Genomic DNA, 8,629 nt, shown 5'->3' on the forward strand with positions numbered 1-8,629 from the left:
GCCCCCCAAGTGATCGGGGAGCTTTAGGTCCTCGGTCACTTGCCTTGACTAGAACCTGCCCGAACGAAACTACTTGTAGCAATGCAATTAGAATTATAATACAGCAAAACAACACACGTAATGAGCAAATACTTGTAATAAATACAATAGTTGGCAAGAAATGATTGGCTGAGCACAGTCCCTTTTATTCTCGTAGTAAATGGACTAAACATGTCTTTACGAGTGATCAACAAGATCTTACACAAAACTTGTAAAAAGTAAAATTTATACAAGCCAATTCTTTAAGAAGAATCTTTCATTGATAATACTTGCGCAGGTGTTCTCCATTCCAATATCAAGGAACAAGATCTCTGTTTAAGCGTGCAAGTTTACAAGTGCCTGGGTGAAGGACTTCATCAATCTAGTAAGGCCCTTCCTAATTTGGCCCGAGTACTCCAGCAGCTTGGTCGCGGGTGTTAAGAAAAACTCTTCGGAGCACAAGGTCTCCAACATTGAATTTTCTTTCTCGAACTTTGGAGTTGAAATACCGGGCGACCTTCTGTTGGTATGCAGCTACTCGGAGCTGGGCTTGTTCACGCCTTTCATCAATTGAGTCCAAGGATTCCATCAGTAGCTGGCTGTTAGAATCCTGGTCATATGTTATTCTGCGGTGAGAGGGTGGATCCAACTCAACAGGAAACATGGCCTCATACCCGTATGCCAAGGAAAATGGGGTATGACCTGTTGTTTTTCGGTGGGAAGTTCTATACGACCAAAGGACTTCAGGCAACTGTTCCGGCCATGCTCCCTTAGCTTCTTCAAGTCTTTTCTTCGGTGTATCCTTCAGCATTTTGTTAACTGCCTTGACTTTCCTGTTTGCTTGGGGATGAGCGACTGAAGAAAAACTTTTGATAATGTCGTGACGTTTGCAGAAAGCTGTGAATAGATCACTGTTGAACTGGGTGTCGTTGTCCGAGACTATCTTCTTTGGCAATCCATAGCAACAGATGATGTTTTTGACTACGAAGTCAAGCATTTTCTTTGTCGTTATGGTCGCGAGTGGCTCGACTTAGGCCCATTTGGTGAAGTAGTCAACGGCAACCACTGCGTACTTTACACCACATTTCCCCGTAGGCAAAGATTCGATTAGATCTATTCCCCAAACTGCAAAGGGCCATGGACTCTGCATCTGCTTTAACTCATTGGGAGCTACTCGCGGGATCTTAGAAAACCTTTGACACTTGTCACATTTTCGCACGAACTCCATGGAATCTTCATTCATTGTTGGCCATAAATATCCCTGCCTTAGGATCTTTTTCGACAGGCTTTGCCCCCCAGCGTGATCTCTGCAAAAGCCTTCGTGTACCTCCTTCATTAATTCTTTGGCTTTCTCCTTTGTAATACATCTTAGGAGTGGCAGTGAGTATCCCCTTTGGTACAGGATTCCATCGACCAGGATATACCTAGCAGCTTGCTGCTGAAGGGTCCTAGCTTTGATTCTGTCCGCTAGTAGCACGCCGCTTGATAGATACTCTACATATGGCGCCATCCATGTTTCCGTCATCTGGATGACTAAAGTGGTTTCTGTTGCTTGGATGCTGGGTGCAGATAGTCCCTCGACTGGCACTATGTTCAGAGTATCAGCATCTTTTGCACTTGCCAACTTTGCCAAAGCGTCTACATTGGAATTCTAATCACGAGGCACTTGCTGGAGAGTGTATCTGCCGAACTGGGCTAATAGATCCTTTGCTTTGTTCAGATAGGCGACCATCTTTAATCCTCGCGCTTGATACTCTCCCAAGATTTTATTCACGACTAGCTGAGAATAATTATATATGTCAAGTGCTTTTATGTTCATGTCCTTGGCTAACCGCAGTCCAGCGAGCAGTGCTTCATATTCAGCCTCATTGTTAGAGGCAGTGAAGTCAAATCTTATTGCACAGTGAAATCGATGCCTTTCTGGCATTATCAATATCACTCTTGCTCCTGTGTGGGATTCCTTAGATGATCCGTTAGTGAAAAATTTCCACGAGGGTGCTTAGATTTGTCATTCAGGCTCGCTAGGCTCCTCGATCTGCTCGCCACCCGCGGGCTTTGTAAACTCAACGATGAAGTCAGCTAAGGCTTGTCCCTTTATCGCTGCTCACAGTAGGTAAGATATGTCGAACTGCCCGAGTTCGACTGCCCACTTTAGTAATCTTCCGGCAGCCTCTGGCTTTTGCAGAACTTGCCGAAGAGGCTGGTCGGTCAATACCGTAATCGAATGGGCTTGGAAGTAAGGCCGCAGCTTCCTAGAGGCCAATACTAAGCAGTAGGCTAACCTTTCAATGGGGGGATATCTCAATTCTGCTCCGATCAGCCTTTTGCTTACGTAATAGACAGCCTTCTGCACACCTTCTTCTTCTCTCACCAGAACAACACTAGCAGCGTAATCCGTGATTGCCAGGTAGATTAACAAAGTCTCTTTATCGACCGCCTTCAACAGAATGGGTGGTTGCGCCATATGCACTTTTAGTACTTGAAAGGCCTGTTCGCACTCATCTGTCCATTCAAATTTCTTGTTGCCTCTGAGTAGATTGAAAAATGGAACGCACTTGTCCATGGATTTTGAAATAAATCTACTAAGAGCGGCAATTCTCCCAGTTATACTTTGGACATCCTTAATCTTCACTGGCGACTTCATCTCGATCAGGGCTTTTATCTTCTCGGGATTAGCTTTAATTCCTCTTGAGTTAACTATGAATCCCAAGAACTTCCCTGATCCAACTCTGAAGGAGCATTTAAGGGGATTCAGCTTCATCCTATATTTACTAAGGATGTTGAAGCATTCCTGCAAATCCCTTACATGTCCTTCTGCCTTCTTCAACTTAACCAACATGTCGTCGACGTAAACCTCCATGTTTTCCCCGATCAGCTCCTTAAACATGTGGTTGACGAGTCTCTGGTAAGTCGTACCAGCGTTTTTCAAACCAAAGGGCATCACCTTGTAACAGTAGAGCCCTGTATCGGTTCGAAAGCTAGTGTGATCCTCATCAGGGGGATACATACTAATCTGATTATACCCAGAGTATGCATCCATGAATGAGAGGATCTCGTGTCCTGCAGTGCATCGACCAGCTGGTCGATCCTCGGGAGTGGGAAATAGTCTTTGGGGCAGACTTTATTAAGGTCTGTAAAATCCACGCATGTACGCCACTTGCCATTCGGCTTGGGCACGAGTACGGGATTGGAGACCCATGATGGATAAAACGCCACCCTGATGAACCCATTCTCCTTCAGCTTCTCGACCTCTTCCTTCAAAGCTTTCGATCAATCTTTGTCGAGCAGCCTTCTTTTCTACTGCATAGGTGGAAAGCTTTTGTCAATGTTTAGGACATGGCTGATGACTGCAGGATCTATCCCAACCATGTCTTTATGTGACCAGGCAAAGACGTCTTGGTTCCTCTTTAAGAACTCCACCAATGCTTGTTTTGTTGTTGTCTCTAAGTTTTTACCGACTTTCACAACTCTGGTCAGATTTCCCTCATCGAGTTGGACTTCTTCAAGGTCCTCAATGAGGCCTACTTCTTCTTCGAAATCCCCAAAGCGAGGATCTAAGTTTCTATCGTCACTTTGGGCAATGCCTTATTTGGTGAGATTATCACCTGAGTGGGCTTGAACAACTCTTTTCCGGCGGCATCTCTCGATACACCCTTTTTTGCCTTGGTGATTGAGGCATTGTAGCATTCTCTCACCTCCTGCTGGTTTCCCAGCACGCATCCTACTCCTGTGTATGTTGGGAATTTCATGGTGAGGTTCCATACAGAAGTGACGGCTCGAAGGTCAACCAGAATTGGTCTCCCTATCACGGCATCATACGTCGAAGGATAATCAACTACTATAAAAGTAGTGAGTAATGTCCTATTAGCAGGCGCAGTATCTGCTGTGACTGCGAGTCTAATCGACCCTACCGGGGCGAGCCCTTCTCCGGAAAAACCATAAATGGTTTGGTTGCATTGCTCTAGGTCCTTGATGGACAATTTCATCCTTTCCAGCGATGACTTATATTGGATGTTGACTGAACTTCCTGTATCGACCAACACCCTCTTCACCATCATATTTGCGATTTGGACATCCACGACCAGCGGATCGGAGTGTGGGAATCGCACATGTTGGGCATCGTCGTCTAAGAAGGTGATCGGTTCCTCCTCTGTTTGAGATTTTTTGGGTGCACGATCCTCGACACTCATCATCTCAATGTCCTGGTCGTGGCATAGGGTTCGAGCGTATCGTTCCCTTGCTTTTCCACTATCTCCTGCCAGATGAGGGCCTCCGCAAATGGTGAGTAGGGTACCTGCCACGGGAGCAAGCTGTAAAGGTGGCAAGCGCTGGCGTGCAGGCACCGACTTGTTGCCACCTTGAGCTTCTCGCTGAGAATCTCCCGCGGCTCGTACATATCATCTTAAGTGTCCCTGTCTTATCAAGAACTCGATCTCGTCCTTTAGCTGGTTACACTCATTGGTGTCGTGCCCATAGTCGTTATGATAACGATAGAACTTTGTTGAATCTCTCTTGGAGATATCTTTTCTAATAGGCGCGGATCGTCTATAGGGCACGCTTGAGCTGGTCGCTTGAAAAACCTTGGCTCGACTTTCAATAAGGGCGGTGTAATTGGTGAATTTTGGTTCATACCGATTATTTTTGGGGAGCTTACTCTCGGAGGTCGAGGGTTCGTCATTCGCCTATTTTCCACCAGTTTTACCGCTGCCATTTCCGTTGCCTTTGCCATTGCCATTGGGCTTAGACACATTGGCGGCTTTGGCAGGTTCTTCCTTGGACCCCTTGTCTTTTGCAGGCGATTTTCCTTCGTTGGCAATCGCGTCCTGGAGCTTGATGTACTGATCAGCTCGATCTAAAAACTCCTGGGTAGTGTTAACCCCATGCTTCCTGAGACTACTCCAGAGGGGAGAATGGCGCCTAACCCCAGCGGTTAGGGCCATCATCTTGCCTTCATCTCCCACAGTCTTGGCTCCTGTTGCGGCTCGCATGAAGCGCTGAACATACCCCTTCAAAGGCTCCCCTTCTTTCTGGCATATCTCGACCAGTTGGTTCGCCTCGGTGGGATGCACTCGACCCGCATAGAACTGTCTGTAAAACTCCTTCACAAACATTTCCCAGGATACTATACTTGTAGAAGGAAACTTAAAGAACCACTCATGAGCGGCATCAGAAAGGGGCGCTGGGAAGATCCTGCAGCGAGCATCTTCAAAGACTTTCTGAATGTCCATCTGTATCTCAAATTTGTTTGCATGAGATACCGGGTCTCTGTACCCGTCAAAGTTTGGCAGAGTCGACATCTTGAACTTGCTGGGGGTTTTTGCCACACCAATCCTTTGTACGAAAGGGGTGCCTCTCCTCCGATCGTACTCGATATGCGATGTCCGGCCCCCGACCAATTGCTGCACAGCCTAGATCAGGGCATCAATTTGAGCCTAAACGACTTCAGGAATTGTTGGGGCCTCTGGTGTCGGGCGAATGTACTCATCGTGCCTTTCTCAGTGGTCGTTGAGGACACCCCTCAAGTCATTGTCTCTTTTCCGCTGCTCACTGGCTCCGAGCCGGCTAAAGATGTTGTTTTGTCTGGGCTGCCCCCAGCATTATGTCCTGCTTGTCGGTCTTCTCTAGGTGGGGGGCTTCTTCCTCCACCTCTCTCCTCGTTTCTCCGACCAGCATTCCCTCTGCCTGAGTCGGCCTCATTGTAGTCGTGGCCATCTCTGAACCTTGACTGGATATGGTGGGGCCGACTATTTCCTCGGTAGCCTCCTTGGGCTGGAACTTCCCGAGTGTTAGGGGGAGGCCTGCACTGGTCGGTGGGTCCTCGTGCATTGTCATGCCGTGGAGGGCCCTTCACCGCAGAGCCTATCTCTAAGCTCCTTCTATTGGCAGAAGGGCGCTGCCCCCTGCTCGGTGGGTGCGGCTCTTCACCCCCTGGGCGTCTAGGGTTGCGGGGCTGTTGCCCGGCCCTATTTTGCCTTGGGCGTGGGGGATTGCCTCGACCAGCCTGGGACGGAGGCTGCATCTCAGGGTCCCTAGGTGGGATATCATCATGAGGCATCGGTGGCTACTCCGGCCTTTGAGGGCTTATTGGCTGGAGTGGAGGGCTAGGATTGGGACCTCTTTCAGGTGGCCCACTTGGGGGTTGATCAGGCTGCGAGGCAGGTGTAGCCTGATTCCTAGCCAACTGGAGGGCTGCTTCAAGGGCTGCCATGGCGTCCCTCTGACGACGGTCCATCTCTACCTGTCTCTTGCTCAGCTCTTGGCACTGACGCTCTATCTCCCTCTACTGTGACGCCATTATCTCGGCAGCACTCTCTTGATTGGCCCTCAGAGCGGCCAACTCATCTTGCAACACCCCCAGTGTTGTCTTCAGGGCCTCAGAGTCCACTTCCTCCTCATCGAACTCCAAATGAGGTTCGTCTTCAGCCATATTTGGGGGAGGAGGCTGGGATGGTGCGGCAGCAGCCTGTCTAGTTTTCTTGGTAGTCTTTGCCATTAGATTTTCTTGGATTCTAGTCTCTCAGTGAAAGCACCAGAATGTTGACCCTGATTTTGGTCAACGACACGGAGTCTAGAAAACGACAGGAAAATGATATAGAGCTTGAAAATAATCTAATGGAAAGATAAAGAACACAAAGATTTAGTGGTTCGGCCCCAGTGTTTGGTAATAACCTACGTCCACTTGATACTATTATTAATATTGAGCTCCCAAGGTATGATCAAAGAACTAGGGTTCCTGAGTTTCACGGACCTTAGAAGTACAACGATGGATAATAGTAATATAATTCTCCAAGAAAAAAGATCGATCCCTTTCCTTGAGCTATCTCTTGTATATTTATAGGCTCAGGAAGAGTTACATGAATTAGGAAATAATATCTATCCTTAATGATCAGATCTGCAGGTCATAATGAAGAGATATTCTCGGATATCATCATAACTGTACAGATCTTTACATAAATAAACAAAATATACGACCAAGCTGGTCGTATATAGAACCTGATCTCTTCGTGTAGAAATAATGCTGGTCGATAGGCGAGTCGTATCTCTGCTACGTGTCCGCCACGTGTCGAAAATCCTTGCCACGTCATCAGCAGCTGATTTATGGATAAACATATACACAGATCACAAGAGTTTGAAATACGTCTTCACCAAAATAATTTAAACATGAGGCAGAGACGTTGGTTAGAGCTAGTAAAGGATTATGATTGTGAGATCCTCTATCACCCAAGGAAAGCCAACGTGGTAGCAGATGCCTTAAGTCGGAAGGGTCCGAGACAGTTTTATAGCGCCAGGCAGATATCGAGAGTTGGTTAAGGATATGACTAGAGCAGGTATTGAGCTAGCGGTGGGTCAGTTAGCCAGCATCACCCTACAGTATACTCTTTTAGAGAGGATTAAGGAAAAGCATTTGAGTGACCCACAGTTGTGAAAAATCAGAGGGGACGTCCTAGCTGGAGTGGCTAAGGACTATACAGTGTCAGACATGGGCTTATTGAGATACAAGGATTGAATCTGCGTTCCGATGGACACTGAGATCAGACGCGAGATTCTGGATGAATCTCATAATACCCCTTATTCTCTACATCCAGGCACCACGAAGATGTACCAAGATCTAAAAGTTTTATATAAGTGGCTTGGGATGAAGAGGGACATGACTGAGTACGTGGCAAAGTGTCTAACCTATCAGTAGGTCAAGGCAGAGCATCAGAGACCAGAAGGGCTGTTGCAGCCTCTGGATATTCTAGAGTGGAAGTGGGAAGACATCACGATGGATTTCGTGGTAGGATTGCCCAGGACAGTGGGCCAGCATGATTTAGTCTGGATCATCGTGGATCAATATACGAAATCAGCTCACTTTCTACCAGTGAGGATGAATTACACAGTTGACCAGTATGAAGATCTCTATGTGAGAGAGATAGTTTGCCTTCTTGGGACTCCGAGGTCTATCGTGTTTGATAGGGACCTTATCTTTACTTCCAAGTTTTAGTGAAGTTTACAGAAGGCGATGGGTACACAACTGAAGTTTAGTACAACTTATCATCCTTAGACCGATGGTCAGTCTGAGAGGACTATCCAGATACTGGAGGACATGCTAAGAGCATGTGTATTGGACTTTGAAGGATCCTGGAGTAAATATTTGCCTCTAATAGAGTTTTCTTATAATAACAGCTACCAGTCGGCTATTGGAGTGGCACCTTATGAGATGTTGTATGTGTTAGGAAAATTTATACAGGATCTTTATTTATTTTCATATATATCTAATATTAAACAAATTAATATGAGATAGCCTAAAACATGTTTCTAAAATTGAATTCAAAGAGAAACAATGAATAGAATACTTAAAGTATACGCAACGGAATTAAAGAGTCCTTCCTTCAGTTTCTCTAACTCTTGTATCCACTCTTTCGCAGAGTATTATCAAGAAACTGAACCGATCTTCTATTTTCTTCACAGTCTTCCAATGTATCCTTAGAATCACCTAAACTAGTGTGGGAAATTCTCAACACATGAGATAGATATAGCGAGAAGAAGAGAAAATAACAAAGAGGCTTAGAAAAGGACTTGTGTTTAGAGAGAATCTAAAACTATCAGAAAATCTGACTTGTGACTTATC

The sequence above is a fragment of the Humulus lupulus genome, chromosome 2 (assembly GCF_963169125.1).
Source record: "Humulus lupulus chromosome 2, drHumLupu1.1, whole genome shotgun sequence".
NCBI lineage: Eukaryota > Viridiplantae > Streptophyta > Magnoliopsida > Rosales > Cannabaceae > Humulus > Humulus lupulus.